This window comes from Anolis sagrei, chromosome 2 (genome assembly GCF_037176765.1).
Source record: "Anolis sagrei isolate rAnoSag1 chromosome 2, rAnoSag1.mat, whole genome shotgun sequence".
NCBI lineage: Eukaryota > Metazoa > Chordata > Lepidosauria > Squamata > Dactyloidae > Anolis > Anolis sagrei.
Window position 1 is genome coordinate 190,801,592 of NC_090022.1, and position 16,730 is coordinate 190,818,321.

The 16,730-nt window shown below is 41.9% G+C and overlaps 1 protein-coding gene across 1 annotated transcript in view; it reads left to right on the forward strand.

Moving 5' to 3' along the window:
* Positions 1-427: 427 nt before the first annotated feature.
* SP7 (Sp7 transcription factor) overlaps positions 428-16,730 on the forward strand; it is a 54,193-nt gene continuing 37,890 nt past the window's right edge. The window contains exon 1 of the mRNA XM_060759740.2: positions 428-731. The gene's annotated coding sequence lies outside the window, so the exon portion shown is untranslated. The remainder of the gene's footprint in view (positions 732-16,730) is intronic.

The following is a 16,730-nucleotide window of genomic DNA, read 5'->3' on the forward strand; positions in this document are numbered from 1 at the left end:
CTCTTCTTCTGTTTCCTCTCCCTCCCCTCCTCTTCCTCCTCCTGCTCCTTTTCTTCTTCCTCTTTTTCTTCCTCCCCAACTCCTCCTGCCTTTCTTCTGCTGCTTCCTCTCCCTCCCCTCCTTCTTCCTCCTGCGACTTTTCCTCTTCCTCTTTTTCTTCCTTCCCAACTCCTCCTCCTCCTGTTCTGCTACCTTTCCTCCCCCTCTTCTCCCTCTCCTCTTCCTCTTTTTCTTCCCCTCCCCAATCCCTCCTCCCCTTCTTCTGCTGGTTCTTCTCCTCCTCTTCCTCTTCTCCGGCACCCCCATGGCTCCCCCCGCAGTCCCCCCTCCTTGCCCGGCTCCCAGCGGTCCCTCAAAGTCTCCCAGGCTGTAATTAGAGGGTGGATCCTGCAAAGGCAGAGGAGTCCTTCCTCCTTCCCTCCCTCCCTCCCTCCGCCTCCCCGTCCCTTCCAACTCCGCGGACCAACTCTTTCGCTCTCTGCCTCGGAGTCTCCTTCCTTCCCCCAAAGGAATCTGCCGCAATCCCCTCTGGCCGGGACTGGGATGCCTTCGCCGCGTCGGGAGGGAGCCTCTCTTCTTCCTCGGCACCGCCACGCGTGACCCGTGGGTCCAACACAGAAAGAGAAAGGGAGGCTGCGGTGGAGCCCCACGGAGGCTTTGGGAAAACAAATCCCTCCAGGTGGAAGAAAGTTAAAGCCCAAAGAGCCAGCCCAGTGGGGAGGAAAAGAACAGTAAGGAGAGATGCCTTTTTCTTTCACTTCCTCATTCTCACACCTCATCACCCCATCCTCTGCCCTCTCTGAGCACTACTACCTGAAGATGATGGTGATGATGGTGATGCCATGGGGGGCCATTTATAATTTAAGGCACTGGGAGTGACTTAGGAACAGAAGCTCCTTGGAGATCAACAAAACAGATCAAGGATGTTTGGTCTCCACTTTCCATAAAGCCCGCTTGATGGAGGGTGCATCTACACAGTAGAATTAATACAGTTTGGCTCCCTTTAGGGCAGTTTCAGTTGTTTTTGAGGCACTAGCACTCTTTGACCCCATCCACACAGCTGAATGAAATCCCACATTTTCTGCTTTAAACTGGAATATATAGCAGTGTGGACTCAGATAACCCAGTTCAAAGCAGGATTTCCTACCTTGATATTCTGGGTTGTATGGCTGTGTGGAAGGGCCCTTTGAAAAAGAAGGCAAAAGACCTTCTAAAACTCCCAATTCCTAGAATTACATAGCCTTGAGCCATGGGAGCTAAAGTGGTTTCAAACTGCATTGATTCTACAGTGTGAATGTACCCAAGGATGTTGTGGCAATGTGGACTCAGTTCAAAGCTGATATTGAGGGATTTTCCGCCTTCTGGGTTATATAGCTGTGCGGAAGAGCCCTATATGAAATGTGGGGACTAGGGGCCCTTCCACACAGCCCTATAACCCAGAATATCAAGGCTGGAAATCCCACAGTATCTGCTTTGAACTGGAATATATGGCAGTGTGGATTCAGTTCAAAGCAGATATTGAGGGATTTTCTGCCTTGTGGGTTATATAGCTGTGCGGAAGAGCCCTATATGAAATGTGGAGACCAGGGGCCCTTCCACACAGCCCTATAACCCAGAATATCAAGGCTGGAAATCCCAGAATATCTGCTTTGAACTGGAATATATGGCAGTGTGGACTCAGGCCCCTTCCACACAGCCCTATAACCCAGAATATCAAGGCTGGAAATCCCACAATATTTGCTTTGAACTGGGTTATCTATGTCCACGCTGCCATATATTCCAATTCAAAGCAGATATTGTGGGATTTTCTGCCTTCTGGGTTATATAGCTGTGCGGAAGAGCCCTATATGAAATGTGGGGACTCAGACCCCATCCACACAGCCCTATAACCCAAAATATCAAGGTTGGAAATCCCACAATATCTGCTTTGAACTGGCTTATCTGTGTCCACACTGCCATATATTCCAGTTCAAACCAGATACTGTGGGATTTTCTGTCTTCTGGGTTATATAGCTGTGCGAAAGAGCCCTATATGAAATGTGGGGAGTAGGGGCTCTTCCACACAGCCCTATAACCCAGAATATCAAGGCTGGGAATCCCACAATATCTGCTTTGAACTGGGTTATCTGTGTCCACACTGCCATATATTCCAGTTCAAAGCAGATACTGTGGGATTTCCTGCCTTGATATTCTGGAATATAGGGATGTGTGGAAGGTCCGCTAGTTTCCACATTTCATATAGGGCCCTTCCGCACAACTATATAACCCAGAATATCAAGGCAGAAAATCCCACAATATCTGCCTTGAACTGAGTCCACACTACCATATATCCCAGTTCAATTCAGCTGTGTGGAAGGGGGCATTGTCCACTTGATGCAGCCCTCCTGCAAATTTAATATCTTCTGCTTTCCAGACTTACTTTCTTTTCTTTTTGAAATAACTTTTATTCAGTTTCTGCGTCTTTTAGTTATGGTTTCATCCTTTCTCGAATATGGGGAAAACAGCTCAGGGCCCTTCCATACAGCCATACAATATAAAGGCAGGAAAATCCCACAATATCTGCTTTGAACTAGGTTATCTGAGTCCACACTGCCATATATCCCAGTTCAATGCAGATAATGTGGGATTTTATTCAGCTGTGTGCAAGGGGCCTCACATTTCCTCAATCTTATTTTCCAAAATAGAGAGCGAGAAGAGCTGTTCTGCCGAGAAATGGATCTTTTTTGGAGGGTGGAATGAGGAATAACAGAAAAACCAACTTCTCGGCCACTGTCTTTGCAAATATTTAGGTTTCGGTGGAGGACAAAATCCCAGTTCAGGGCTATTTTCAGATTTTATTGGCTACAGACATTTTCTTCTCTCCATCCAGCTCTCCTGTTTACAACCTTCTGTCTATTTTTTTTTTTTTTTGAAATTTAAGATCCAGGCATGATGTGTGGGATTTGAGGATTTGAAAGGGTTAAGCTGATAACGAGACATTTTAATTAAAAAATGAGACTAATGGGACTGGAAAATAAAACAAGCATCCACTTGGCTTCCAAAGAGAAAGAGGGAGAGAGAAGCAAATTGTTTGAAGTTTGATATTTTTCAAAGAAAAAAAATTAAAAAGCATTCTGAGAGCAATACAGGATGGAAATAGGTGCGTTAATAAGGTCATGTTCCACATTAAAGGAAAGCTCAGAGACAGATGTCCCCTCCTTGAGGAATGAAATTTGCCGCCTGGAAGTCTTAGCTACTACTGAAGTTGTACTAAAACAAGGAGTAGGAATTTTAGTGTTAGATAGTTAGATCTGATCTGAGCAAAAACTATTTGCATCACAGAGAGCTGTGTGTGTGTGTGTGTGTATATATATATATATATATATATATATATAGAGAGAGAGAGAGAGAGAGAGAGAGAGAATTTGGCCCTTCTATACTGCCATATAATTCAGATTATCTATATTATCTGCTTTGAACTGGACTATATGAGTTTACATTGCCGCAGTGGCACAAGTGCATTGAACCACCAAGCTGCAGAACTTGCTGATTGGAAGGTCAGCTGTTTGAATCTGTGGGACAGGGTGAGCTCCCATTGTTAGCCCCAGCTTCTGCCAACCTATCAGTTCAAAAACATGCAAATGTGAGTAGATCAATAACTTTGGCAGGAAGGTAACGGTGCTCTATGCAGTCATGCTGGCCACATGACCTAGGAGGTGCCTATGGACAACGCCGGCTCTTCGGTTTAGAAGTGGAGATGAGCACCACTCCCCAGAGTCGGACTCAGCTAGTCAAGGGGAAACCTTTACTTTGCACTGCCATATAATTCAGTTGAAATCAGATAATCTGGATTTTATATGACAGTGTAGAAGAGGCCCCTGTCTATCTATCTATCTATCTATCTATCTATCTATCTATCTATCTATGGAGCTTTAGTGGTTGCCAAAGACATTTGTGTCAACACATGAAATGGCAGGAAAAATGGTCCTTCGAAGAATGTCTGCGTGTTTCTACATAAACATGTAGAAATACACACATCAAGACATTTTGTTTGGATTTCGCATGGCAATTTTCTCTAATCTAGGGTGCCTTTCGATATGGTAGACTACAGCCCCATGGGAGTTGTAGTTTTAACACAGACAGAAAGTGCCAGGTTGGGGATCCTGGCACTACATGAACCATTCTGCAATTTAGCTTTGTTTTGCATGATTATGAGCTGCAGCGGCTGATCCTCTTGAATGAACCACCTTTCTGCTTCCCTGCCTTAGTTCTTCCCAGAGACAGGATTCAAATGATTGATCATTATTTAGCTCTATAATGCATGAGTGCTCAGATGCATTCTCTAATTAATATTTACAACAGCTTTATAAAGTAAGCTAAAAAAGTATAGGTAAAGGTTTCTCCTTGACATTAAGTTGAGTCTGACTCTGGAGAGTGGTGCTCATCTCCATTTCTAAGCCAAAGAGCCGGCGTTGTCTGTAGACGCCTCCTAGGTTCATGTGGCCGGAATGACTACATGGAGCACAGTTACCTTCCCACAGAAGCGGTACCTTTTGATCTACTCACATTTGCATGTTTTCGAACTGCTAGGTTGGCAGAAGTTGGGGCTAACAGTGGGAACTTACCCTGCTCCTTTTAGTCAGCAAGCTCAGCAGCTCAGCAGTTTCATCCACTACACCACCACACAGTAAGGGGGTAAGCTAGTGTTATTTTATGCATACTTTGCAAATGGGGAATTGGGCTGAGAGAGGATAGCTTTCCAAAAGCAGAGGTAAGATACGAACTGGTGACTTTCTGGTTTGCAGATTAGCCTCTTGGCCTTTCCACTAACTCCTGGACGGAGTTGTTCTTAAGATCTAATGCTCATAAAAAAGCAGTCAAATTGTGATCTGTGGGTTGTGTAGTATGTTTGCCTAGATTGAGCCATTCTTATGATATTAGAATGAGTAGCACTAGAGTGATTTTCACTATGAAGGCACCACTGTACTTGAGCACTTCTGTTTTCCCCTCTAAGCCAGCATTCTCCGTCCCTCCCTCAATGATCAATCTTTGCCTGCTTTATATTCTTATGGGGAACATCCATAGCTCACTTATAGATGCTTTGCACACAGAGGGTCCCAGCTTCAATCCATGGTATCTTTAGTCATGCTTTAGGTCTAAAATACTTCTACAAGTATTTTCAATCAGTATTTCCACATAGCTGTATAAAATCCCACATTATCTGCTTTGAATTGGGTTATATGGCAGTGTGGACTCAGATAATCCAGTTCAAAATAGATATTGTGGATTATCTGCCTTAATATTCTGGGATATATGGCTGTGTGGAATGTATGGCCAGTGGGATGATCCATACTTTTAAGGCAGACTAAAAGTGCAACTGTACTGAAGAATTAATGTGGTTTAACGCCCCTTTAACTGCCTGGCACAGTGCTTTGGAATCATGTTGTTGTTCATTCGTTCAGTCGTCTCCGACTCTTTGTGACCTCATGGACCAGCCTACGCCAGAGCTCCCTGTTGGCTGTCACCACCCCCAGCTCCTTCAAGGTCAGTCCAGTCACTTCAAGTATGCAAAGCTCTTTTTTTGTCACAGAGAGCTGATGCATCACTAAACTACATCTCTCATGATTCAATTGCATTGAATCGTGGCAGCTAAAGTAGTGTCAAACTGCATTCATTTTACAACGTAGACGCACCCTCAGACAGTTGCCGCAAATGATCTGATGTTGGATGTGATGTGAAGTGGAAACGGATGAGTTACCTCTGGCTGTTCCCTTGTGTTGGAAGATGAAGCTGTGCGTTCTAGGTAGGCCACCCTGCAGCAGAGCTGGGAAAAGTTTCTTTTTGGAGGACTCCAACTCCCCAAATTCCAGCTGGTGTCTGTAGAGTATTCCCAACCACCTCTCCCATTTTCCCTTCAGGACCAGTGGAGCATGTTGTCCCATTACTGGTGTGGAAGTAGTCTAAAATTGCCAGTCTGGTCAAATTCTGTACCTGGGATGGAAGAGGACAGCCATTTTTGTCCACTGCAGGCAACAAAATCTTTTGATTTCAACCCAAGTATCAGGCCCCTTCCACACAGCTGAATAAAATCCCATATGTTCTGCTTTGAACTGGAATACATGGCAGTGTGGACTTGATATTCTACCTTGATATTCTGGCTTATATGATTGTGTGGAAAAGCCCTGAGATGGATTCTTATGTTTTTATCTATATATGGAGCAACTAAACCATTCTGAGATAATTCAGTTTCATAGAATCATAAAATCATAGAATCATAGAGTTGGAAGAGACCTCATGGGCCATCCAGTCCAACCCTCTGCCAAGAAGCAGGAATATTGCATTCACAGTATCCCCGACAGAGGGCCATCCAGCCTCTGCTCAAAAGCCTCCAAAGAAGAAGCCTCCACCACACTCCGGGACAGAGAGTTCCACTGCTGAACAGCTCTCACAGTCATGAAGTTCTTCCTAATATTTCAGGGAAAATCTCCTTTCTTGTAGTTTGAAGCCATTGCTCTGCGTCCTAGTCTCCAGGACAGCAGAAAACAAGCTTGCTCCCTATGACTTCCTCTCACATACTTATACATGGCTATCATGTCTCCTATCAGCCTTCTCTTCCTCAGGCTAAACATGCCCAGCTCTTTGTTGCTCCTTATATAGATAAGAACATAAGAATATAATATAATCATAGACTTGGAAGAGACTACAAGAGCAATAATGTGTTAGAAGTGAGCCCCCCAGATAGCATAAGCTGCCCTTGTTTCACTGAAGTCAGATGGGCTATAGCTGAGATAGTCTAAAGTGGCTTTTCTCCTTTGGATGAATCTCAATAAATTTTACACACAGTGTAAGCAGGCTAAAGTCCAGAGGCAATGACATGCAGCACCTCTCTGTTCCTTGAAAACTGAGCTGCATGTTCTGCAGTTATAAAGCAAATGAAAAAAGTTATGTCTGGCCATACTGATTTGGTGACCAAAAATGTCATTGACACACACGTCTTTAGGAATAGTGTGACCCTTTCAAAAATAGGAAACGTGTGCAGGAGATCATAAAAAAGTAAGATGGCATCTCTTTTCCCACAATCTTAACTGGGCAGTCTTAACTCTTATATCAGTGCTTTGGAAAATAAGTTTTATTAGGACAACAACTCTCAGAATGCTCAAGTCAGCATCTTGGTCATGTTGGTTATGAAATTCTGGGTGCTGTTACTTAACAAAGTAACTTGTCCAGACTCTGAACCTATTTGCAGATGAAGGGGACTCCCACCGCCTCTATTTGGTGTGTGCATGTCTTCAAGTTGTTTGTCCCCTTATAGCAGTGGTTCCCAACCTGTGGTCCGTGGAGCACCAGTGGTCTGCTAGAATGAAAATATGGTCCGTGGCCTCACCATTACGACACTGTTGCCTTGAAACCATACGGCAACAAGAGCGACTAGTCTCGCGAAACCCTCTTATAGTGCCAAGGCAATGGGAGTATTGGTAGGGGTGAAGCTGACTACCCATGAAAGATTACTACTACCACACCATCTCTAGATTATTAAATATGGTTTTCTGTGGGCGAGCAGATTGTGACTACTGGATGGCATATGTTCTGTATCAGAAATTAGAGCCAATGTGGTCTATCTAATGCAATTTTCTGAATCAGCACCCCAAATAACCAAACTGAATCTAAAGTTGACCAAAAACTGATTCGTAACCCATTTGGTACTAATGTTGGAGAGTGGTCCTTGGTTAAAAAAAATGCTGGGAACCACTGCCTTATAGGGATCCCATGTTTTCATAGTTTTCTTAGGCAAGGAATACACAGAGGTGGGTTTGCTGGTTTCTTCTGAAATATACATCCTAGTTATTAGTACCACCCATTATCTTTTCTTTATAATTGGGGTATAGTGTCCTTTACCATAAATGGTTTGATTTGACAACTATCCGGGCAGAAGTGACTAGAGAAGAGTGGTGACCCTAATTGTTCCCAGCATGCTACTGGGATTGTGCCACATAACAGCTAAGAAGTGTCTCAAAACCGATTGAATCCCATTCTTCCCTTGTCTTCTTGCTTTCAAGAATTGGTGGGGATCTAGCTCTCCCTCGAAGTGAAACGTAGAAAGGGTTTCAGTTTTCTGGAGAAGTATTGCCACCACCAGCAGGCATTGCTTTGACCACTGCATGCGTCCCCTTCGACAAGGCTGCAGTAGCATTTCTCCTGCTGAGCTAACTTCCCGACAGTTACTGCTGTCCCTGCATCCTGGAATGCAGAGCTCCCCTGCCTTGAAAATGTGTAGCATTTTTAGAAAGAGGCAACAGTGGCCTTAAGGGAAATATTGATGGTGCAGAAATGATCCTCAGTCTGCCTCATTTTGGAATTGACTGTTTTCTTACAAGGCAAGGACTGGAAGAAGTATTAAGAGGGAAGTGAACAAAGGGATTTTTAAAGTAAAAATGTCCAATTAGAAAACTTTTTACTACTGGGAAGCACATAAATGTCATGAATAAATATAAGTAATAAGGACTAATTGTAAACTGTCTCCCAATTTGGTTGAAATGTCTCTCTCACGCACTGTTTCTAATCATTTTAGTATAAGATGTTTGCCTTCCCTGGGAACATGTTGAATGACAGGGCAAAATCCCTATAATAATCTATATAAATAAAAATGTAATATTCATTTGTGGGATTAACATAACTCAAAAACTACTGGACAAATTGACACAAAATTTGGACACAATACGCCTATCAGGCCAATGAGTGTCCATCACCCATAAACACACACATACACACACACATACACATGCATACAAAACCCCAGTGGAATAGACCATGTATACATATACACATACACTCATATACATATGCACATGCACACATTCATACACATTCATACACACACACGTATATATCTGCACAAAAACACACACATACACACATACATATACATACACATATATGTATACACATGTACATATACATATCCACATACATACATATATACACACAAAAATGCATATAGACAAGCACACACATATACACAATATGCATGTACACATATATAAACACACAAATACACAAATATATATACACACACATATATACGCAAACACACATACACACACAAAACACATATACACAGACTGGGCCACAGCAATACATGGCAGGGGATGGCTAGTAATCTATATAAATAAAAAAATATATAATGTTAGTTTGTGGAATTAACATAATTCAAAAACCATTGGACGAATTGACACCAAATTTAGGCACAATACACCTATCAGGCCAACAAGTGACCACCACTCATAAAAACATTGAAAAACACAGCAGAAGAGACTTAAAAAGCCAAAAAAAAAAAAAACCAAACCATTACAACGCATGCACAAAACCACACACACACACACATATATGCAAACACACATATACACTCATATATACAAATATACACAAACACACATATACACAGACTGGGCCACAGCAATGTGTGGCAGGGGATGGCTAGTTATAAATAAAATAGAATGCCATCCTTCCACCCCCTCATCTTTTCACATCTTCCTTTCAGGGTAGATCCATTATTTTTTCATTTGGTGTGTATAGCAATACATTCACTACCACAATACATTCACTATCACAATATGGCCATCGACTTGGACAGCTATAAAAGGTTATTAGAAAAATTCCTAGAGAACAGGGCTATTAGTCATGTGGTATGTATACGATACATCAAGTCTGAGTGGCAGTATGCCTCTCTATAGCAGTTGCTGGGGAACACAGGCAGAAGGATGATATTATCCCATATCCTGCCTGTGGGCTTCCCAGGATAATCTGGTGGTTACCCAGTGTGGGAGCCAAATGCAGGGCTAGATTGGTCCTTGCTCGGTGGTGTCCAATGTCCACTTCTTGCTGGTGGAGGAAACGATCACCAGCAACAGCAGCAACAACACTTTATTTATATTCCACCCTGTCTCCTCGGGGGGACTCAGGGTGGATTCCAACATACAATGGCAAATATTCAATATAATATTCCCTGAAAAACCCCACATCTGAAAACAACATTAGAACCTAACATCAATAAATTAAACTAAAAGTAATCAAACAAAATTATATAATGACAAAATCTGAACATAAAACATTCACATTGATTTACAGAAGCCAACCAGAGTTGTGTGGCCAGTGATGGTAACTGGGCTAAACATGGACTAGCAGAGTCTGGATATGAAATAGTTCTCAACCAGAGGTCTGGTAATGATCTCTCATTGTCTAATCCTCCTCCTCTCCATATGCTAGTGAGCAAAAGTAAGTCTTCAGTTGTTTTTTGAAGGAGAGGAGGGAGGGGGCCAACTTTATTTCTTTAGGGAAGGAGTTCCAGTGGTGAGGGACCATTTTCCTTCAGTTGTAGCCCTTTCCTCCCCTTGATTCTTTATGCTCCTGATTTAATGATTAATAAGGAAAAAGTTTTTCAGTCTATTTGCAAGGGTTCATCACAGGGAGAGGCCACTAAAACTCAGCCCCCTCTGTTTGGAAATCTAACTACACCTTAAGGATTCAAGCAGCACTTTGGTGATGAACAGAAAAGAAGAAATTAGATTAGACTAAGTCCACAAAAGCTTATATCAGAAATGTCTTCTTTCCTGTTGACCTGAAAGGTACTTCTGGATTTCTTTATAGCTTCTTATTCTGAAACAGGCTAGCATAGCCATCTCTTTGTATCGAGAACGATTGCACCTTGTACCTACCACTGGTTGATGGGATTATGGGGTGGGCTGTCCAAGCAGTAGGATATATTTACTTATAGTCTGATGTAGCAGGATGCTGGCTCTTGGTGGCATTAGGTTAGTGGTGAATCCATTCTGGGTTTTAAAAGAGCTCTCCGTGGTGCTGAATTCATTTGAGTGACAGGATTTCACATCTCCTTTAAAGTATGGACTCAAACTCACAGCAGGTTGACTGTCCCCTGACAAGGAAGCCTTCAGCTTAGTGTTGTTACTTTCGTATTTTTAATATATGGCCATGTATGGTACTGAGTGTGTGTGAGGCATTTTTTGGAAGCAGGTAGGAAAATCTCATGATGGTGATGATTTAATTTGCTCACCTCTTATAGTAAAGGTAAAGGTTTCCCCTGACATTAAGTCTAGTCATGTCCGACTCGGGGGGGGGGGGGGGGGCTCATCTCCGTTTCTAAGACGAAGAGCCAGCATTGTCCGTAGATACCTCCAAGGTCGTGTGGCCAGCATGACTGCATGGAGTGCCATTACCTTCCCACAGATGGGGTACCTAACATGCAGGTAATTTTTGAGAGGGGCAGTAAGAGAAATGGAGGAAGAAATTGATAGGGAGATGTGAAATTTTGATAGTTCTATGGAAATAAACACACAGGCAGGACAGGGCAAGGGAAACTAGGCACTCCATGTTTGAAAGAGGAATTGGAATTTATCAGAATGAATAAAACAAAGAGTGTCTTGGGTTGTTGTAGGTTTTTTTGGGCTATATGGCCATGGTCTAGAGGCATTCTCTCCTGATGTTTCGCCTGCATCTATGGCAAGCATCCTCAGAGGCTTTCCTCACTACCTTACTACCTCTGAGGGTGCTTGCCATAGATACAGGTGAAACGTCAGGAGAGAATGCCTCTAAACCATGGCCATGTAGCCCAAAAAAACCTACAACAACCCCATGATTCTGGCCATGAAAGCCTTCGACAATACAAAGAGTGTCTTGGTTCTCCTCTCTGCTTTGGGCAAAATAAAACTGTTTGTTTTAGTGATGCTGAGATGATGCTCTAAGGATAGACGAGAACTGTCAGTGTAGCACAAGAAAAGTGATTAAAAGTTTCCTGTGAGCCCAGTAGGCTGCCAAGTGTGCCTCTGTATGGCCCACAGTTTTGCCTCCTTCCACCGAGCCTCTTTACCATTTCCTTCAACATTAGGGCTGAATGGATTGTGCCATGCCCTACTTATAATACAGAGATGTAGCAGAACGACTCTGCCTGAAGGCACCTCCACATGAAACGTGTTTCCAATTTAAATTTAGAAAATAAAAATATGCTTCCACTATCAGACATCTGTAAAACTGTGAGATGTACCTTTCTTCTAGGGCTTTGCTGCTGAGTGGCACATCCGTTTGTATTTTAGTACAAGTAGCCCCCAAGTTATGAACAAGATAGGTTCTGTAGGTTTGCTATTAAACTGAATTTGTGCATAAGTTGGAACAGGTACATTTTTAAGTGTAACTCCAGCTATAATATACACATACACATGCATATGCAAGCTTTGGATAGCATAGGGAAAGGTTAATACCCCTGTGGTGTTTGTTTTGCTATCTGTGCCCCCGTTTGGAAGATTTCACCTCACTTTCCAACCCTATGAGAATTGGATTTTTTTTAAATTAAAAAATGGCTTGTTAATTAATTGCCTGTGTTGTTCCTTGCACAGTACAAGTTGTGATGCCCCCTCTTCAGCTTTATGTGGGTCTTTCCAGTCAGATCCAGGGATTGACTGGAAAAACTAAATCACCCAGGAGATGTCGCCTGAGCTTATATTGTGCAGAAGTCCTGCTTTTTGGCTCTGGAACTATTAACTTTTGTTAATATCCAGGAGGTTTCGAGGTGCCCATTGTAACAGCATCATGAGTGCTTACAACATGATGTTCATGATGTGCTTATTGTTCAGATCACAAGTTTCGATGGCATCTCTCACACATTGATTTCTCCCTTTTTTTCCTTTTCCTTTTTTGAAGCAAAATCGAACACTCTGGTATGGATTTCTGTGTGTTCACTGAGAATGTATTTATTTATTTAGTCATTTTTTTCATTTGTTTAAGATCCCAGTTTTCTCCTGATATGGTCCTTAAGGTAGCTTACAAAAAAACAGTAAGAAAAAACCCTAAGGCTGCATTTCTTTGTTTTTTCCCCCCTGCCTCTAAAAATGGGGTGCATGTTCGAATCATGAATTTTTAAATAATACATTAAAAAGCTCTCTCTCTCTTCTCTCTCTCTCTCTCTGTATGTGTGTATGTATATATGTGTGTGTGTGTGTGTGTGTGTGTGTGTGTGTGTATATATATATATATATATATATATATATATATATATTCATTCTGTAGGTAGTGTATAACTTACAATAGGATCAAGATAAAGCCCATTCCCAATGATTTTAAAACTCTAGAAGGTTCATATGAAGAGACACAATATTTCAGATACTTACTTACTTAGGCGATCCCTTGTTGTCCGATGACCTTCCAAGTACAGTGTCTTGGCAGTGGGTACATAGGTGACTGTGGAGCGCTAGTCTTGACCCACTTGTTCTTCCACAGTGAGGGCATCAGTTTCCAGGTGGAAGGCATTCCCAGTCAGGGTTGGGTTGATACGCTTCCTCTTGGCACATTTCTCCCTTTCGTTCTCCATTCATGCCTCTTCAAATTTCACAGCACTCCTGGTCACAGCTGACCTCCAGTTAGGGTGCTCAAGGGCAAGGGCTTCCCAGTTTTCAGTGTCTATGCCACAGTTTTTAAGGTTGGCTTTAAGCACATCTTTAAATCTCTTTTCCTGTCTACCAACATTACATTTTCCATTCTTGAGTTGGAAATAGAGTAACTGCTTTGTGGGACAGTGATTGGTGATCTAGATCCTGGCAATGTAGAGAGTTATAGGTCATGACTAGCACTTTGAATTGTGCCCAGAAGCAAATTGGCTTGGGTCTTTTTATCCACTTGTTTGCCCTATGTCCCAGCACAGAAAGTGGCAAACTGGATTTTCTACCCTTTCACAACCAACAGGCCTTTCAGGGCCAACTCAATATGATCAATATTGATCAGTTCAGTGGTTCTCAACCTAGGGTCCCCAGATGTTTTTGGCCTTCAACTTCCAGAAATCCTAACAGCTAGTAAACTGGCTGAGATTTCTGGGAGTTGTAGGCCAAAAACATCAGGGGACCCAAGGTTGAGAATCACTGGATCAGTTACATCAGCTCACATAATGCCCTTTTATTAGAGGTTTAAAATAGTCTTTCTTTGTCAATTTGGATAAACTACTTCAGCAGCTCATGAAGCAAGAGAACACTTCAAATTTTCTCTCTCTCCTCTCTGCACCTGAATAGCTCAAGCCTGAACAAAAATGTAACAGTATCCAAAAAGTCCCAGGCTCAGCCTGCTCCCCAAGCATTGCTCGACCAATCAGCTTCATGCATCTTATTTTACAGTTGTCACGCACACTCACCGATTCCTTGCATGCTCCAACACATTTGGGGTCGGGACCCACAGTTTCAGAAGCAGTGCTTTAGCACACATGAGGACAGCCTGCTGATTTGGCATGTGCAGGAAATGCTCTGCACCTCATACTGGTTCTTCCAAAACACGGAGATACTTTCATGATATTCATGATATTTCAACTTCTTCACTTTGCCTAATGGTAGGGGTGGCCCAGATAGTTAAGGTAAACTTCAGTCAAAACACCGTTGTAGTTGAGAACAAATAACCACAATATTGACTAGTTTTGAATATTATACAAAGTATACAAGTATATGTAGGTACACAAATTGTAGCTTACCTCATTTTACGCCTAGGGCACCCAGTTTTTTAAATATTGTTTTAGAACCAAGGGGTGGGGATTTTGAAAGAAATATGGGAAAGCATTAGGGTTGTAGACTTCAGTGTCCTGTTTCTTTGCTTTCGATAGTTTGAGCACTGGATTTATGGTGATATGATGAATTTCATGTTAAGGTCCTAGTCATGCACCATTGCACCACAATCCAGACAAAAATAGAAATAATAAGCAAGGATATTTCTCTCAAAAGAAGTGAAAAGTTTTTGTGGGAAGTGGTATCTTTTTGTTGAGTGGGTTTTTGGAAAGTTGTGACAAAATTTCCTTTCAGATTGAACCTCTTAGAATCTCCACCTCCAATTCTGAGAGTTGTAATCTGAAATAAGTTATTTTCCCAGCATGGTTTTTGGACTGACATAAGTCAAGAGGCAGAAAATCCTGGATTCTGTTGACTGGTTACACCCAAGACCTTCACAAATTCTTTTCTTTTGAATTGATGATTGTTCAAGGGGAAGAAAGGCTATTCTTTCATTCCCATCACACTGGCTCATTTTTTTCTACAGGAATTAGAGTTAAGAGTGCGTAAAAAGATCTTAAACATATCGATTATTGAGAGTACTCAGTATGCATTTGCTTTTTGCACTGCCAAAAATAAAATCTCCCAACAATATATTTCATCATGTATCATAAGTTATCTCTTACATTTGCATCCTCTATTGGAATAAGCCAAGTTGTGGAATACAATTTAAAAGACAATTCTATGCACGAACAACCGTCTTCTGATGAAGAATCAGAAGATTAGAAAAGACCACATGTGGATGCATGGGAAAAGCGTCAGAGTTTCCCCAGTACAGTGGATCTGAGAGAAGCTTTACTGTTTAATATCTAGATAATTACTACTACACTTTATTTATATCCTGCTCTATCTCCCCGAGGGGACTCAGAGCAGATTACAGTATACACATATATAGGCAAACATACCTTTTATACAATGAACAATGACATATAATACACAAACAAAGGCAAAGGTTTCCCTTTCCATCTCTGTCGTCTGGAGGCAATGCTCAACTCTGGCCATAGGGAGGTGCTCTTATTCCATTTTCCATGCTGAGAAGCCTGTTGTCGGTAGACCCTCTGAGTCGTGTTTTGCTGCATGGGTGCCTTTTGCCTTCCTGCTGAGGTGGAATCTATTGATTTATTCACATTACATGTTTCGAACTGTTAGGTTGTCAGAAGCTAGGGCTGACAGCCAGGAGCTCACCCCCAACCCGCCACTTCGAGCTGTCAACCTTTTGGCCTGCAAGGTTTTCTGCAGCTGGTCATTTAACCCACTGTGATACTGCGGCCCCATAGTTGCAGGTAGAAGGCTGATTTCTCTGTCATGAAGTTAATTAGAAGCACTTTATTTTATGGTTTGTGCAAGGAAATCCTTCCTCATTCCTGAGCCTCCTCCTTATAATTTACGTTGTCCTATTTCCCAGAGTTTTTAATTTTTTAAAAAAATTATCCTTGAATCTGGCCCTACCTAGTGAAATTTTCTGTTTTTAATGCTTGTGTCGTATATTATTTTGATTTTGCATTTTATGTATTTTGCTTGGTTCTATTGTGTTTTTGTGTTATACTGTTGTGTTGTATTGATGGGCGTGTAAGCTGCACCAAGTCCCCCTGGGGGAGATGGAGTGGGGTATAAATAAAGTTTTTATTATTATTATTATTATTATTATTATTATTATTATTATAAACAACTTATTTATTGGTGAGGCATTTCTGTTGTTTTCTTGCATGCCTTCTTCCATAATATATTTGTATGGTTTGGCTTCCTTGTTTTCCACCCATAATAGAGTTGTTGTCTGTTTGTGTGTACTGTTCTCTCACTTGTATAGTTTGATCAGATTTGGCAGATTTATTTATTATTTACTTTATTTACTTTATTTACTTTATTTATATACCGCTTTTCTCAGCATTCAGGTGACTCAAATACAATCAAATCAGTATTTTGGGGAGATGCCATTTTAAACATCCTGGGGGGGGGGTCATGAGGGGGTGTTAGAGGGGTCACCAAAGACCATCAGAAAACACAATATTTTCTGTTTGTCATGGGGGTTCTGTGTGGGAAGTTTGGCCCAATTCTATCGTTGGTGGGGTTCAAAATGCTCTTTGATTGTAGGTGAACTATACATCCCAGCAACTACAACTTGCAAGTGTCAAGGTCTATTTTTCCCAAACACCACCAGTGTTCACA